Source organism: Chiloscyllium plagiosum, chromosome 18, assembly GCF_004010195.1.
Source record: "Chiloscyllium plagiosum isolate BGI_BamShark_2017 chromosome 18, ASM401019v2, whole genome shotgun sequence".
NCBI lineage: Eukaryota > Metazoa > Chordata > Chondrichthyes > Orectolobiformes > Hemiscylliidae > Chiloscyllium > Chiloscyllium plagiosum.
Window position 1 is genome coordinate 2,509,262 of NC_057727.1, and position 18,226 is coordinate 2,527,487.

At 48.1% G+C, this 18,226-nt stretch overlaps 1 protein-coding gene across 1 annotated transcript in view; it reads left to right on the plus strand.

Moving 5' to 3' along the window:
• Nucleotides 1–18,226, plus strand: part of LOC122558792 (carbohydrate sulfotransferase 11-like) — a 52,586-nt gene that overhangs the window by 32,447 nt on the left and 1,913 nt on the right. The gene's annotated exons all lie outside the window — the stretch shown is intronic.

The window sequence follows — 18,226 nt, forward strand, 5'->3', positions numbered from 1 at the left end:
TTGGATAGGATAAATAGGCAAAGTCTTTTCCCTGGGGCCGGGGGGTGGGGGGGTGGGGGTCCAGAACTGGAGGGCATAGGTTTAGGGTGAGAGGGGGAAGATATAAAAGGGACCTAAGGGGCAGCTTTTTCACACAGAGGGCTGTACGTGTATGGAATGAGCTGCCAGAGGAAGTGGTGGAGGCTGGTACAATTGCAACATTTAAGAGGCATTTGGATGGGTATATGAATAGGAAGGGTTTGGAGGGATATGGGCCGGGTGTTGGTATGTGGGACTAGATTGGGTTGGGATATCTGGTTGGCATGGACGGGTTGGACCGAAGGGTCTGTTTCCTTGCTGTACATCTCTACAACTCTGTGATCTTCTTGGGGAAAGTGTTTGGCTAGCGTCCTTTCTTGTCTTGAGAGCTGTGAAGCTGCAGAGTGCGATCCCATGAGTTACGCAGCATGATCCTGCACCCACCCCAGGCTCCTTTCCAATTAACTGCAGCGTCTGATACTGTTAACTGCGTGGAAACACATCCTGTACAGTTGCATAGTGTGATCCCGTAATTAATACCAACCTCTGCCCCACTGTCCGTGACATTGCTGAGAAAAAATTGCTCTGATTACTTTTTGCTGTAGTTCCTCAGAACTGTTCTCCTTTTTGAAGATAGAGCGAGCTCTCTGCGTGAACTATAGGGGGAAGTCTTGAAAAGTGTTTATTTCCCAACAGCTATGTCAACAGAGACAGTGCCAGTAACTGAGTGAGTTAACCCGTGACTCGCTGTCTCAAGTTGGGTGGGGCCCTGACAGATTGCAGGCACACCTCAGTGACCAACCTACAACCACTCATCCTTTGGCTACTCGCTGATTGATCAAGAAATACGCTGGTTGTATTTATTCATTGGCAGGATATCTCTATACTGGTTCAAAATTTATTACCCATCCCTAATTACCCAGAGGGCATTTAAGTGTCAGCCATATTGCCATGGGTCTGGAGTCACATGTAGGCCAGACCAGGTAAGGAATTCCTTCCCTAAACAAAGAATCAGTGAACCCAGATGGGTTTTTTCTTGATAATAGTTTAGAGACGAAAATAGAATGTCCACTGTGTGGAAACAGGCCCTTCAGCCCAACTTGTCCACACCGACCCTCCAAAGAGTAACTCACCCAGACCCATTCCCCTACACTATATTTACCCCTGACTAATGCACCTAACACTGTGGACAATTTAGCATGGCCAATCCACCTGACCTGCACATCTTTGGACTGTGGGAGGAAACCGGAGCACCCGGAGGAAACCCACGCAGACACGGGGAGAACGTGCAAACTCCATACAGTCAGTTGCCTGAGGCTGGAATTGAACCCAGGTTCCTGGTGCTGTGAGGCAGCAGTGCTAACCACTGAGCCACCGTGCCACCACCGATGACCGTTTCATAGTCATTGTTCCACTTTTAATTCCAGATTTTTATTGAATTCACATTCCACCATCCGCTGTGGCCGGATTTGATTGCAGGTCCCCAGGACGTTACCTGGGGGTCACCCAATTAATGGGAGAAAGTGAGGGCTGCAGGTGCTGGAGATCAGCGTCGAGAGTGTGGTGCTGGAAAAGCACAGCAGGTCGGGCAGCATCCGAGGAGCAGGAGAATCGACGTTTCAGGCACAAGCTCAATATTACCCTTGTGATAATGCCACCAGACCATCGCCTTTCCGAGCGCAAACTGCTGACACCAGTGTGACAACTGGCACAATCCCACTAATTCCATTAGCTTCCCATCATTTGGATCACGTTGTCCCATGGCCATCAAATGATGGTTTAACAGATTTAGCTTTTGTGTGTCCTTGGGTATTGAGCTGGCCAAAGTTCCCATTACTAAAATTCTACCCCAGACACTGGTGTTAGGGCCTCAGCTAATGTCAGATCCCAGACTGAAACCTAGGGCTCAGTGGTTAGCACTGCTGCCTCACAGCACCAGGAACCCAGGTTCGATTCCAGCCTCAGGCAACTGTCTGTGTGGAGTTTGCACATTCTCCCCGTGTCTGCGTGGGTTTCCTCCGGGTGCTCCGGTTTCCTCCCACAGTCCAAAGATGTGCAGGTCAGGATGGATTAGCCATGCTAAATTGCCTGTAGTGTCCAGGGATGTATAGGTTAGGTGCGTTTTGCCATGGGAGGTGCAGGGCTACAGGGATAGGTTGGTGGCGCTGGGTCTGGGGGTGGGATGCTGGATGACAAGAAATATTGAAGCTTTGACCAGAAAAAAGGAGGCAGGACTCAGACACAGGCAACTGGGATCAAGGGAATCCCTGGATGTACACAGGGAATACAGGAGTTTACTGAAGAAGGTGAAAAGGGGGCACGAGATGGCCTTGGCTGAGAAGATTAGAGGGAATCCAAAGAGGTTCTTCAAGTAGATTAAAGGAAAAAGAATAACTCGAGAGAGAATAGGACCCCTCAAGGACCATGGATGTGTAGGACCGCAGGAGATGGGCGAGGTCCTCAATGAATATTTCTCCTCTGTGTTTACCGTAGAGAAAGACAATGAAGATTTGGGAACTTGGGGAAGTTAGGGTGACATCTTGGGGACAGTCTATATCACAGTGGAGGAGGTGTTGGATGTATTAGAATGGATGGAGGTGGATAGATCTCCTCGTTCTGACCTGATATATCCAAGGACACTGCTAGAGACGAGAGAAGAAATTGCAGGATCTCTGGCTGATATTTGGAGTTCAGGTGCACGGTTCTCTGAAAGTGGAGTCCCAGGTAGACAGGGCAGGGAAGGAGGGTTTTGGCACACTGGCCTTCATCAGTCAGGGCATTGAGTATCGAAGTTGGGAAGTTATGTTGCAGTTGTACAGGATGTTGGTGAGGCCGCACTTGGAGGATTGTGTTCAGTCTTGGTCACCTTGCTACAGGAAGGATGTTATTAAACTGGAAAGAGAGTGCAGGAGAAATTTACAAGGATGTTGCCAGGACTCAAGAGTGAAAGAGAGAGATCCAAAAAGCAAGAAATCTTCTGTCTAGAGCATAGGAGACCAAGGGGAGACACTTATGGAAGTGTATAAGATCATGAGAGGCATGGACAGGGTGAATGCACTCAGATTTTTCCCCAGGGTTGGGGAATCAAGGACGAGAGGGCATCAGTTTGAGGTTAGAGGGGAAAGAATACAAGGGACCCTGAGGGACAACCTTGTTGCACAGAGGGTGGGACGCATATGGAATGAGCTGCTAGTGGAAGTGGATGAGGTGGGTACATAAACAACATTTAAAAGGCATTTGGACATATACATGTGTGGGAGCCCGTACCCCAGTGTGTGTGTGGGGGGGACTGTACCCCAGTGAGAGTCGGTGTGTGGGGTACCTCTCATGTACCCTAGGGGTAATGTGGATTATTCCCAGACAGACTTGCACTGTGTATCTGATGCCCACCACAGTAACCCTGCTCCATACTGGCACATGCTTTCCAATAGCAATCAGCCTGGGCAGCACAGGGGAAGCTATGGTTGACATTGTATTGCTGCTGGGTTTGTCCTTGGCGTGTGGACAGTGTGGGGCAAGTTACAGGCTGTGTAAGAGCAGGCCATGCAAGGCTCACTCACTGCTGAGATATTACCCAGGCTGGGCCTGACCCGTGTTGACCTCTTTGCTCTGATTGTTTGCTGATAGCTCACAGACACCATGGGGAACACTGACTCACTCAGTGTCAGTTCCTGCAACCTCTGCCTGTGACTATCTCCTGTTACTCGGTTTCTGTTCCTGCGGCTTTGTTGGTGCTTTGTTCCTTTGAGCTGATCAGTGTTGACGAGAGCGCAGAGATTACACAAACCGATTGTGTAGATTCTCATGCTGCTTTGAGCCCACCACAGCCAGTCACTTCCCTCAGGCAGCGGCTCAGGGCTTCACAATGTACTCGACTGTCCTGAGAACAAACACCTACACTGGCATTGTCCAACAGTGCTGAGGGAGTGCCGCACTGTCGTAGGGTCAGTGCTGAGGGAGCGCCGCACTGTCGTAGGGTCAGTGCTGAGGGAGCGCCGCACTGTCGGTGGGACAGCAGTTGCTGAGACCGGTTAATTACGAAGTCCCATGATCCTCTCCCCGTGGTGGGTGTAGGTGATGTGGGGGTGGGGGTGATGTGGGGTGTTGCGATGATAAAATCTCACCATTATGCGGCTGCAGTTCTGAGTAAAGCATTTTGGTACTGGATGTATTTGTGGTTTGAAGTTGTTTTTCTAAGAATTGTTTCCGGAGGTTACGATTGTCTGCTGGGGAGCTAATGTCACCATTTTTTAGTATCTGACAATGTGGAGCCAGGCTGCTGTTACTAACTGTGTGATTGGAGAGCACGGCCGAGTGGTGTACACCAGGAGTAGGGGAGTTCAGGAGGGTAGGGAGAGATGGTGAAGGGTGAGCACTGGAATTGAGAGCAGGGTAGGTTCGCAGGAAGTTTAAACGTTGTGCTGAAAATCATGAGAGGAGTTTGATATATATAATTAGGGAGAAATAGTCTCCATAGCAGCAGAGGTAAGGCCATTCAGCCCATCCAGTCTGTTCCCACATTCAGTGACATCGTGACCGATGTGATCATCCTCACTCCACTTTCCTGCCTCTCCCCCTTAACCCTCGATCCCCTTCCTGATTAAAGATCTGTCTGTCTCAGCCTTGAGTATCCTGAATGACCCAGCCCCAACAGCCCTCTGTGGGAAAGAATGCCTCAGATTCACTCCCCTCTGAGGGAAGAAATCCCTCCCCATCTCTGTCATCAATGGGTGACCCCTTACTCTGAGATGATGCCCCTCTGGTCCTAGACTTGTCTGCAATTGGAAACCACCTCTCCACATCTCCCCCTGTCAGGTCTCCCTGTGTACGGTCCAATGAGGTCACCTCTCATACTTTTGAAACTTCAATGAGCACAAGCCCCAGGGTTAATGAGGAGAAGCCGTTTCCAGTAGCAGGAGGGGGTCACTGACCAGGGAGAGAGAAATTGCAGAGAATTTGACTAAGGATTAGAGGTTACATCATGCAGCAAATCTTTGTGACAGGAATGCACTGCCTTAAAAAATGGCTCAGTGGTTAGCACTGCTGCCTAATGGTGCCAGGGACCCGGGTTCAATCCCAGCCTCATCGACTGACTGTGTGGAGTTTGCACATTCTCCCCGTGTCTGCGTGGGTTTCCTCCGGGTGCTCCGGTTTCCTCCCACAGTCCAAAGATGTGTAGGTTAGGTGAATTGGCCACGCTAAATTGCCCGTAGAGTTCAGGGGTGTGTAGGTTAGGTGCATTAGTCAGGGTTAATAGAGTAGGGGAATGGGTCTGGGTGGGTTACTCTTCAGAGGGTCAGTATGGACTTGTTGGGCCGAAGGGCCTGTTTCCACACAGGTTAGGAGATTCTGTGATTCTTAAGGAAAATTGGATAAAAATCAGGAAGGGGCTTATTTCCTGACGATATGAAGTAAGTGGCTGATAGAAGCAGTGAAAATCCCTCTGAAAGGAGGCCTGCATTTCTTGAGCCCCTTTCTCATCCTCAGGATGTCCCAGAACTACTTTGGCAACCAATGAGGTCCCCACTTTGAGGTGTTGTCACCGCTGCTGTTGGGAGCTGTGCCAGTCCCTGCCTGTGGTTAGATCTGACCAACGCCTACCTGCAGTCCCCCGAGGGGTTGGCGTTTGGCAGAGTCTCGCTGAGGAACGGTCACCATTCCTGACGTTCCTGGAGATCTCATCAGGCCAGGTCCCTCAGTAAGACCCCCAGATCCCTCTGCACTGCAATCTCTCCCCATTCCAACAGCCCACTGTCTTTTCTGCTCTCCCTGCCCAGGTTGACTACGCCCCATTATCCTGTTTCCACCATTTTTCTGCCTACCCTCTTGCTCAGCACAGTCTCTAGGTTCTCCTCTGCTCTCCCACCCGATCTGTGTAGATCCCAAACCAGGTGACAAGACAATTACCCACTTCCGTGAAATATTTTGGGTGTGAGCAAAATATTTTAGGCCCCATCACTGATTGTCTAAGTGTTCAGTTCAGTCTGAATTGGAGAGCGGAGGCCACAGTATTGTCTTTTATTCACTTATTTCTGAAATCAATTAGTCCCAAAGCTCCAGGAGAAAGTTTGCTCCAAATCTTGCCAAAGGAGCTGTTTAACCTGGCCATGAATTCTCGGTCCCGTTCCATCTGGCAGAGCTGTGTTGGCTGTGTTGTGTTAACTCAGCGTTAATTCAGTACAGATTCGCTATTCAGTCTGATGGTCCCTTCCTCAGCTTCGTCTCCGCTCTCACTTGCCCTATCTCTGTAACTCCCTCCAGCTCCTACACCCATTCCCTATCTCTAACCCCTCCAGCCCCTACATCCCCTCCCTATCTCTGTAACCCCCTCCAGCCCCTACACGCCCTCCCCATCTCTGTGTTCCTGACCCCTGCACCTCTCTCAGTGGAATCTCTCCATCGGTCGCTGTGCTGTCTGGTAACCATCTTTCTTAAAGACTCTCTTTAAAACTTAATTCTTTCTCACAGAGGGCTGTCGGGGCTGGGTCATTCAGGATATTCAAGGCTGAGACAGACAGATCTTTCATCAGGAAGGGGATCGAGGGTTATGGGGGAGAGGCAGGAAGGTGGAATTGAGGATGATCAGAGCAGCCATGATCTCTCTGAATGACAGAGCAGACTGGATGGGCTGAATGGCCTGCTGACATTTAGTGGCCCCATTAGTGAGGAAGAAAAAAAAGCATTTAGCCCTTGATTGTGGTATTTCCTTATGTGTCCTATTTTGTCTCCTGTGAAATGCTATTGGACCCATACTACATTAAAGGTGCTATACAAATGCAAATTGTTGTAGGTTGCTCGCACTTCCTCCCAGCCTCCATGTGTCATTGTGGTAGTTGAGGAATGTTGGAAATGCTGCGGGAACATCTCGCGGGTTATTCCGGGATACTGGGTCAGAACCTGAATGAGATATTCCAGGTGTGGGGGCAGGATTGTCTAAGTGTTCAGTTCAGTCTGAATTGGAGAGCGGAGGCCACAGTATTGTCTTTTATTCACTTATTTCTGAAATCAATTAGTCCCAAAGCTCCAGGAGAAAGTTTGCTCCAAATCTTGCCAAAGGAGCTGTTTAACCTGGCCATGAATTCTCGGTCCCGTTCCATCTGGCAGAGCTGTGTTGGCTGTGTTGTGTTAACTCAGCGTTAATTCAGTACAGATTCACTATTCAGTCTGATGGTCCCTTCCTCAGCTTCGTCTCCGCTCTCACTTGTCCAACACTCAGGCCTGGAGCTGCCGTTTCCTGTTGTCATTCTCTTCATTTCAGTCTCTCAGCTTCTCCTCTTGCTGTCAGTTCCACCTCCTTCAGTCACTCGTACCCCCCCACCCACAACTGCCCCATTGCACCTTTCACAACAACAACAAAACAAAGCACTTTACAGAAAATAAAATACATTTGTGACGAGGGCTCTGCTTTAGCACAGGAAATGAGGCAATCAATTTACACTCCTCAAGATTCCCCAGCCAGTAATATGATAATGGACAGACCATCCCTGTTACTGATGGTTGAGGGATTGGTTGGGGACCACGTATAGTGTGTTAGAGTTGGCAGGTGACACTAGGGTGAGTGGTAGACCAATGTGTGCAGAGGACAGTGGAAGTCTGCAGAGGGATGCAGACAGGTTACGTGAGTGGGCAAGGGTCTGGCAGATGGGGTACAATGAGGTAAACGTGAGGTCATCCATTTTGGTCGGAGTAACAGTAAAAACAATTATTACTTGAATGGTAAAAAATCTCAGCATGCTGCTATGCAGAGGGACCTGGGTATCCTTGTGCACGAATCACAGAGGGTTGGTCTGCAGCTGCAGCAAGTAATCAGAACATAGAATATTACAGAGCAGTACAGGCCCTTCGGCCCTCGATTTTGCGCCAACCTGTCTTGCCAGCCCAAAGACCACCTAACCTACACTATTCCATGTACGTCCGTTAGGAAGGCAAATGGAATTTTGTCCTTCGTTGCTAAAGGGATGGAGTTTAAAAATAGGGAGGTTATGTTGCAGCTGTACAGGGTGCTAGTGAGGCCACACCTGGGGTACTGTGTGCAGTTTTGGTCTCCCTACTTGAGAAAGGATGTACTGGCTCTGGAGGGGGTGCAGAGGGGGGTCACTAGGTTGGTTCTGGAGTTGAGGGGGTTGGTTTATGAGGAGAGACTGAGTAGACTGGGACTATATTCATTACAATGTGGAAGAATGAGGGGGGATCTTACAGAAACATTTAAAATTATGAAGGGAATAGATAAGATGGAAGCAGGGAGGTTGTTCCCACTGGTGGGTGAAACTAGGACAAGAGGGCATAGCCTCAGAATAAGGAGGGAGCAGATTTCGGACTGAGCTGAGGAGGAACTCCTTCATCCAGAGGGTTGTGAATCTGTGGAATTCCCTGCTCAGTGAAGCAGCTGAGGCTTCATTGTTGAATTTTTTTTAAGGCAATGTTTTGAACAGTAAAGGAATTAAGGGTTATGGTGAGAGGGCGGGTAAGTGGAGCTGAGGCCATGAGAAAATGGCCATTGAATGACAGAGCAGGCTCGAGGGGCCGAATGGCCTACTCCTGCTCCTGGTTTCTGATCTTGTTTTTCCTGAGCTGACGGTGTTAGCCAATCAGGCAGAGCTGACCTTTTATAGATGAATGCTTCTTCTAGACCGGCCTAGACTTGGTGGACTGAAAGGCCTGTTTTGGTGCTGTAGATCTGTGACTCTTTATAAAAACAGAAGGTGCAAGAAACATTTAGGAGAGAGAGAAAAACAAAGTTAATGTTACAGATGGAGGTGTGATTTTTGTGGGATTTGTTGTATTCACCTGAAATGTTAACCCTGTTGCTCCTCAGACCTACAGATTGTTTCCAGCTTTTACTGTTTTGATTTCAGGTTTCTGGTGTGTGACTTGTGTAAATGTGAGAGTGTTCATGATCTTTCCTGGGTGCAAGGTTGGCTTGTAAAAACAAAACTGACTTTAAACCAAATGTCTTGGAGCTGTTCTGAATGTTTTGAGTTAGAAGAAAGTTTTTCTGCTTTTCTTTTTTAAAAAAAAGAGGATTCTCTCACGGGATGGTGTTGTTGCAGGCTGACTGCAGTTTTTCCGCCTGTCCTGCAGTCTGTATGGTACAGGCACGCCATGTAAAGTGAACACAGAGCCACCTCTAGGGTCAAGGTCGATCCCACAAGCTGCATGTGTTACCAGCAATGATGGTGCTTGTTGATTAAGGTAGTTAGTTAATGGACATGACAAAATAAACTCGAAACGTCAGGACCTAGCGGACTGTTCCTGACAGCAGCTAAGTGCTATGTCCTGAACACACTCGTGTTCACTGGTGTAACCGAGTTCCCAACTGATTTCATCAATTTTCATTTCATTCTTGGAATGATAGTGTCTCTGGCTAGCCCAGCATTTATTGCCCATCCCTAATTACCCAGAGGGCAGTTAAGAGTCAACCACATTGCTGTGGGTCTGGAGTCACATGTAGGCCTGACCAGGTAAGACTGGCAGGTTTCCTTCCTTACATGAATGTACCAGATGGGTTTTTACAACACTGTCATTTGACCGTTAATTCCAGTCTGCCATGGCAGGATTCAAACCCGGGTCCCCAGGACATTAGTTGAGTTTCTGGATTAATACCACTAGGCCATCACCTGCCATCACCATTGTTACTATCAACACTGTGTAGTTAATAGTAATGTGTATGTACTCTAAAATTGCGCCTGATATCTGACTGTCGTGGGTTTTAAATGTATTGTAACTTTTTAAAAATTAATTTGTGGGACTTGGGTGTCACTGGCTGGGCCCAGTATTTATTGCCTGTCCCTAGTTGCCCCTTGAGAAGGTGAGGGTGAGCTGCCTTCCTGACCCGCTGCAGCCCATGTGCTGTGGGTTGACCCACAATGCCCTTAGGGAGGGAATTCCAGGATTCTCACCCAGTGACACTGAAGGAACGGCGATACGTTTCCAAGTCGGGATGGGGAGGGGAGGGGAACTTGCAGCGGGTGGTGTTCCCATGTAGCTGCTGCCCTTGTCCTTCTAGATGGAAGTGGTCGTGGGTTTGGAAGGTGCTGTCTGAGGATCTTTGGTGAATTTCTGCAGTGCACCTTGTAGATAGTACACACTGCTGTTACTGAGCGTCGGTGGGGGAGGGAGGGGGTGTTTGTGGATGTGGTGCCAATCAAGCGGGGGCTGCTTTGTTCTGGAGTTACGAGCTGCTGAGTGATATGGAATAAACTTTTTCTGTATAATCATATCTGGCCCGTCTGCCTAAGACATTGTGAGGATATCCTTCCCCATAGGAACTTGGCGTGGAATTTACCTGAGCTCTCCTGAGTGGTTCTGGCAGAGACTAACATATACAACATGTGCTGGCTTCGAGTTTGACAGCACTGAGAGAGAGCCATGCAGCAAACTTCAGCCGCTGGTCTTGCGGCAGTGTGAATAATTACTCCTGTTTGATTTACGGATGAGGGGCTTGGTTCGAATCCCACTCAAAACAACAGGCTGTGACAAATGAAGATATTTCTGAACACCATTATTTAATTCAAAGTTAGTGAGGACCATGAGTATGTGTTTCTGGCCAGCAATTGTTCTGAATTTGTTCTGGAATCACTTGAGGCTGGATTTATGTTGACAGCTGGAAGAACTTACTGAACAAGTTAGTGTTTCTGGATTGTCAGCTACAGATTGGTGAGGATTCATTCCCCTTAATGATGCACCTTAAAAATGTATTCATATGGCTACCTAAATACAAATACTTCTGTATAAGTGATACCCAGGAGTGGAGATAGCCCTAACCATTAATTGTCAAAAGTATTTTGGACTCTGTGTAATCTGAAATTACATTTGCATATACCTCAAATGGTGACCTGGATCTGAGAAGAATCTATTAAATCATTTGAACTGTTTCTACTTTTGTGACTTGAACTTCAGAGGCTAACTGATGAGCGATTATGTAAATTATTCCTGTTTTCTATAGAATTTAGAAGGTGGTCTGACCAAAGTCTTCAAGGTATACTTTTACAATAACGACATTTAAGAGGCATTTAGACAGAGCCTTGAACAGGCAGGATACACAGGGATATGGACCATGTACTGGCAGATGGGATTGGTTTACTATGGTTGGCATGAACATGGGGGAGAAAGTGAGGTCTGCAGATGCTGGAGATCAGAGCTGGAAATGTGTTGCTGGAAAAGCGCAGCAGGTCAGGCAGCATCCAGGGAACAGGAGAATCGATGTTTCGGGCATAAGCCCTTCTTCAGGAATGAGGAAAGTGTGTCCAGCAGGCTAAGATAAAAGGTAGGGAGGAGGGACTTGGGGAGGGGCGTTGGAAATGCGATAGGTGGAAGGAGGTCAAGGTGAGGGTGATAGGTCAGAGTGGTGTGGGGAAGGAGAGGTCAGGAAGAAGATTGCAGGTTAGGAAGGCAGTGCTGAGTTCGAGGGATTTGACTGAGACAAGGTGGGGGGAGGGGAAATGAGGAAACTGGTGCGAGTCTGTTTGAGAATGTACTTTCCTTATTCCTGAAGAAGGGCTTATGCCCGAAACGTCGATTCTCCTGTTCCCTGGATGCTGCCTGACTTGTTGCGCTTTTCCAGCAACACATGAACATGGTGGGCAAAGAGCCTGTTCCTGTGCTGTGTACTGTTCTATTTTAACAGGAAGTGAAAGGGTAGATAAAGATAAACTATTTCCACTGGTTGGGGATTCTGGAACTATGGGAATAGTCTGAGAATTAGGGCCAGACCGTTCAGGAGAGATGTCAGGAAGCACTTCCACACAAAGGGTTTGGAGCTCTCTTCCACAAACAGCAGTGGATGCTGGGTCAGTTGTTAAATTTAAATCTGAGAGATTTAAGTGAAGGTATTAAGGGATATGGCTAAAGGTAGGTACACAAAGTGAAGCAAAAATGGGGACTGCAGATGCTGGAGGTTAGAGTCGAGAGTGTGGTGTTGGGAAAACACAGCAGGTCAGGCAGCATCAGAGGAGCAGGAGATTCGACATTTCGGGCAAAAGCCCTTCATCAGGAACCCTGATGAAGAGCTTTTACCCAAAACGTTGATTTTCCTGCTTCCCGGCTGCTGCCTGACCTGCTGTGCTTTTCCAGCACCACACTCTTGGCACAAAGTTAGACCCCAGACCAGGAATGATCCTACTGAGTGGTAGAACAGGCTTGTGGGGCTGAGTGGCCTACTCTTGGCCACGGTTCTGTCTTTGTTTTTGCTGTCTAACAGCTTGCTGTGATTTTAGCTTCTGTGTACCAGTTAATATGTGAATAAATATGAATAGAGAATTTAACCTGCAGACATTGCTCAGGAGGTGATAGGTGTGCTATGGTGGCCATGGCACCCGCTCCCTCCGAAGGGGAGGTGATGGTATGGCAGTAATGTCACTAGATGAATAATCCAGAATCCCACATTAATGTTTTAGGGAAATGGATTTGAATTGCACTATGGCACATGGTGAAATTTGAATTTAATAAAAATCCGAAATAAAAAAAGCTAGTCTTAATGATGGCCATGTAACCATCGTCAATTATTGTAAAACCCCCATCTGGTTCACTAATGTCAGACCTTCAGGGAGGGAAATCTGCTGTCATTAGCTGGTCTGGCCGAGATGTGACAATGTGCAGTTAAGGATGAGCAATCAGTGTTGATGTGGCTGCACACTTGTCCCTTGGACAACGAAAGTAACAGAGAGACCGTGTGATTCAGAGAGAGTTACTAAACCTCCGCGCTGTATTGAATATAAGGACACCACAGCTAGGGGCAGGAGGAGGCCATTCAGCCATTTAATACCATTGTGGGCTGATCTCATCTCGGCCTCGTCTCCAATTCCCTGCCCGCTCTCCATAACCCTTCACCCCGTTACTAATTAAACATCTGTCTATCTCCTCCTTACATTTACTCAGTGTCCCAGCATCCACCGCACTCTGGGACAGTGAATTCCACAGATCCATGTCCCTCTGAGAGAAGGAATTCCCAATTGTCTCTGGTTTAAACCTGCTGCCCCTTATCCTAAAACCATCACCTCTCATTCCGGATTGTCCCACATGAGGATCCATCCTCTCTACATCTACTGTGTCAATCCCCTTTAGCATCTTATAGACCTCAATTAGATCTCCCTTCATTCTTCTAAGCTCCAGGGAGTATCGGCATAAACTGCTCAATGTCTCTTCATCAGACAAACCCCTCATCGCTGGGATCAATCTGGTGACCCTCCTCTGTACCATCTCATTTTACAGTTAGAAGTCACATGACACCAGATTATAGTTGAACAGATTTATTTGTTGGACTATAACCTAGTGTTGTGTGACTTCTGACCCTGTCCACCCTTGACCAACCCCAGCACCTCCACATCGCTTTAGTGTCTCTCTGGATAAAAACCAAACCCCTCATCTCCTAGATCAGAGTTTGTTGGAACTGACTCCAGTGAAAAAAAAGTCCGTCTTTCCAGTCAATTGATATAACTCAAACCTTCCAATGTGAAAACATCTTGGTAAATCTTTTCTAAATCCTCTCCTGTTTTAATAATATCCGTTCAATAACAGGGCGACCAGAGCTGGGCACAGTATTCCAGACAGGGTCTCTCCAACATTCTGTACACTTTCCCTTCTAAGGTGTAAGTCCACCTTGGAGGAAAGGTACAGCTTGTAAAATGTTCTTATTACATGGAGGATGGTTTGTGTGTGGAATGAACTGTCAGAGGAAGTGGGTCAAGATCAGAGTGGTGCTGGAAAAGCACAGCAGGACAGGCAGCATCCGATGAGCAGGAAAATCGACGTTTCAGAAACTGGTAGATGTGGGTACACTTACAATATTTAAAAGATATTTGGGTAAGGTACATGAATAGGAAAGATTTGGAGGGGTATGGGCTAGGAGCAGGCAGATGGGACTGGTTTAGTTTGGGATTGTGGTCAGCATGGACTGGTTGGGGCCAAAGGGTCTGTTTCCGTGCTGGATGACCCCTATGACTATCTCTGACCATGCTGAGACGTGGAAATAGTTTGGTGTTTCACGCCCCGTTTACAAAAGCCATCGGGTTGTTTTCCAGGAGGTCTACGCTTTAATCTCTGGGATCCCTGGGCAAGTTGTGTCTCGATATCTGTGGATAGTGGGGGAGAGACTAACCCTCTCCAACTATAATGAGGGGCGCTTTATGGGAGGGGGGAATGAATGCATTGCATTGTGTGGGGTGGGGGGTACTTGTGGCTGGAGCATTTTGTTGGTGAGTGTGAGAGCAGAGGTTGGAGGGGGTAGAATGGGGCGATTTCAGCTGAGTGTAACATTGGATGGGAAGTGGGCATCAACCTTTCATTGTTATCCATCTTGTGGAGTCCCACCTTACTGTCTCTCTACTGGTAAACTTCTTACAGTCAAGAGATCAGAAGGACAAGGGCAGCAGATCCATGGGGACACCACCCCCCTGCAGGGTCTCTGCCACAGCCCCTCTCCATCCTGACTTGGAAATATATCGCCGTTCCTCCAATGTCACTGGGTCAGAATCCTGGAATTCCCTCCCTAAGGGCATCGTGGGTCTACCTACAGCACATGGACAGCAGCGGGTCAGGAAGGCAGCTCACTCCCACCACCTCCTGGACAATTAGGGTGTTACAATAAATGCTAAGTTAAAAATCACACAACACCAGGTTATAGTCCAACAGGTTTAATTGGAAGCACACTAGCTTTTAAACCTGTTGGACTATAACCTGGTGTTGTGTGATTTTTAACTTTGTCCACCCCAGTCCAACACCGGCATCTCCGAATCATGACAATAAATGCTGACATCAACATGCCCTGAGTGAATTTTAAAGTCCATTCCATTCAAACCAGCTGGGAGTGCTGGGCGCGATCTCCCACAGGACAAAGACTCAAGTGAAATAAGGAATAATTCTTTATCATATCGGACAGCTGGTCACCCGTTTCCTCTCCACCCTCTCCGGACATGCCTTCGAGACCCTGGGGGAATCCGCCCACCCGTCAGAGATCAATGACACCAGACCTGGCTGTGTTGTCTATTGTTACTGTCAGTCCCTCCAGTGAGTTCATGTCTATCCGGCTGGAGACCACATGGTGGTCTGAGGGGGGGAGGGGGGGGGGAGGCCTGCCACTGTAATGGGAAATAGGCTTCAGGCCCTGCTCCAATCAGCCAGTCTGACATCAGCCCTAAATCGGGCCTTGAGTCTTCTGAATGAGCAGGTCTGACAGAGGGTCACCTCCTGGGTGATGGGACACTCCGTTGAGATCCCACCAACCCTCCAACATTCCCGGCTGGACCAATGTAAGCTATCCCATTGTCCTTTTCAGAAACTGCTCAGCACGGTTTCCTGATCAATATCCCGGATATTGGTGATGGTGGTCATGTGGTTATTGGTGATTTGGAAGGCCATGTGATTGGCTGTCATGTTGTCTTTGTCTGGATAGATCTCCTTTTGACCGTGCCTCAGACAGGCACAAAACCTAAAGGTTTGGGATTCCTCATTGATCAATCACAAAACTCCAAGTTCAGAGATTAATAGGGAAGGCAAATGGAATGTTGGCCTTTATTTCCAAGACAATGGAGAATAAAAGGAGGGAGGTTTTGCTAAAAGCTATACAAGACATTAACTGGACCACAGCTGGAACACTGAACAATTCTGAGCCCCTTACCCAAGACTGACATTGGGGGCAGACAAGAGAACGTTCACTCACTGGGGATGGAGGGACTGTCTGATGAGGAGAGGGTGAGTAGGTTGGGCCTGTGCTCCCTGGGGGTTAGGAGGAAGGGAGGTGACCTGATTGAAACATACAGGATTCTCAGGGGGTTTGACAGGGGGGAATGTGGAGAGATTGTTTCCCCGTGTGGGAGAGTCTAAGAATAATGGGAACAATCTCAGAATAAGAAGTCTTAAGGCAGAGATGAGGAAGAATTTCTCCCCTCTGAGGGGAGTGAATCTGTGGAATTCTTTCCCACTGAGGGCTGGGTCATTCAGGATACTCCAGGCTGAGGCAGACGGATTATTGATCAGGAAGGGGATCAAGGGTTAAGGGGGAGAGGCAGGAAGGTGGGGTTGAGGGTGATCAGATCAGCCACGATCTCACTGAATGGTGGGGCAGATTCATCGGGCTGAATGGCCTGCTGCTGCTGTTGTGTTTTATGGTGTCCCCACTCACTCCCTTCAATATTCCCCCAAATTCCACAGACTAATGCCCCTCTCCCAAAAAGGAGCAGGAGGAGGCCACTTGGCCCTTCAAACCTGTTGTGTCAGCAATCATGTCTGAACTGTATCCTGACTCCATTTACCTTCCCTCGTTCCATAACCCTCATTCAACAAAAGTCAATCTCTGTCTTAACCCTTTAATTGGCCGCTGGGTCTGGGCAGTGTTTTTATTGGGAGAGTTCCCCATTGCCCGTTGCTTCCTGCCATCACTGACGGGTTGGGAGGGGTTTCTGAAGAACGTTTAAGGATTTTAAACAGCAGGGACTCGGGGGTGGGGTTGGGGGGGGCGGGTGTTGACATTTTTGAAAGGTGACCTGATGAGTAACTGCTCTCCAGGGGGAAAACGCTGTGTCAGTATTTACCAACTGTCAGCCCAGCCACTGAGAGAATCTTAGAACACACAACAGTACAGCACAGAACAGGCCCTTCAGCCCACGATGTTGTGCCGACCACTGATCCTCATGTATGCACCCTCAAATCTCTGTGACCATATGCATGTACAGGAGTCTCTTAAATGTCCCTAATGACCCTGCCTCCACAACTGCTGCTGGCAACGCATTCCATGCTCTCACAACTCTCTGTGTAAAGAACTGACATCCCTGACATCTCTCTGACATCCCCTCTATACTTCCGCCAACCAGCTTAAAACTATGACCCCTCGTGTTAGTCATTTCTGCCCTGGGAAATAGTCTCTGGCTATCGACTCTATCTACGCCTCTCATTACCTTGTATACCTCAATTAGGTCCCCTCTTCTCCTCCTTTTCTCCAATGAAAAAAGTCTCAGCTCAGTCAACCTCTCCTTATAAGATAAGCCCTCCAGTCCAGGCAGCAACCTGCTAAACCTCCTCTGAACCCTCTCCAAAACATCCACATCTTTCCTATAATAGGGCGTCCAGAACTGGATGCAGTATTCCAAGTGCGGTCTAACCAAAGTTTTATAGAGCTGCAACAAGATCTCACGACTCTTAAACTCAATACCCCTGTTAATGAAAGCCAAAACACCACATGCTTTCTTAACAACCCTGTCCACTTGGGTAGCTGTCTGCAAACTTGCTGACCCATCCTTCAATCCCCTCATCCAAGTCATTAATAAAAATTATAAACAGTAGAGGCCCAAGGACTGAGCCCTGTGGAACACCACTCACCACTCACTTCCAGGCAGAATATTTTCCTCCTGCTACCACTCGCTGTCTTCTGTTGGCCAGCCAATTCTGTATCCAGACAGCTAAGTTCCCCTGTATCCCATTCCTCCTGACCTTCTGAATGAGCCTACCATGGGGAACCTTATCAAATGCCTTGCTGAAGTCCATATACACCACATTCACAGCTCGACCCCCTCATCAACTTTTCTAGTCACATCCTCAAAGAACTCGATACGTTTTGTGAGGCATGACCTGCCCCTCACAAAATGGTTTTGACTGCATTTAATCAAGCATTTAATCTTAGAGTTGGGGAATGGTACCCACTGGGTAGCTCTTTTCTGAGGCCAGTACAAACAGAGTGGGCCGAATGGCCTCACTGAACCCAATCTCAATATTATTCAGTCATTAATGTCACAGCCTGGAGTAACCTGAAATATCGCAAGCTCCATTTACTCACACCACAGTGTAGGAAAACAAACAGGGCCACTTTCATTTGTGTAGCACCTTTCATCATAAAGCGTTTAGCAGCCAGTGTGATGATTTTTGGACGACCTTGACTGTTGTACTGTGGGAAATGCAACAGCTAGATTAGGCACAGCAAGATCCCATTAACAGCAAAAGGATAATGTCAGTGAGGTTTCTTTTCGTCTTGATAGTTGTGGATGTGTGACCCACAGCCGCTGGAATTAATACCGCCTACACTCCCTCAGAATATCGGTCCTGAGACCTATAACATCCAACTGACCAGGCAGGTGGCATCTCGGTTTAATGTCAAGTATGATATACTGACCTTCAGTGTGGCACTCCCTCAGCACTGACCCTCTGACAGTGCGGCACTCCCTCAGCGCTGAACCTCTGACAGTGCGGCACTTCCTCAGCGCTGACCCTCCGACAGTGCGGC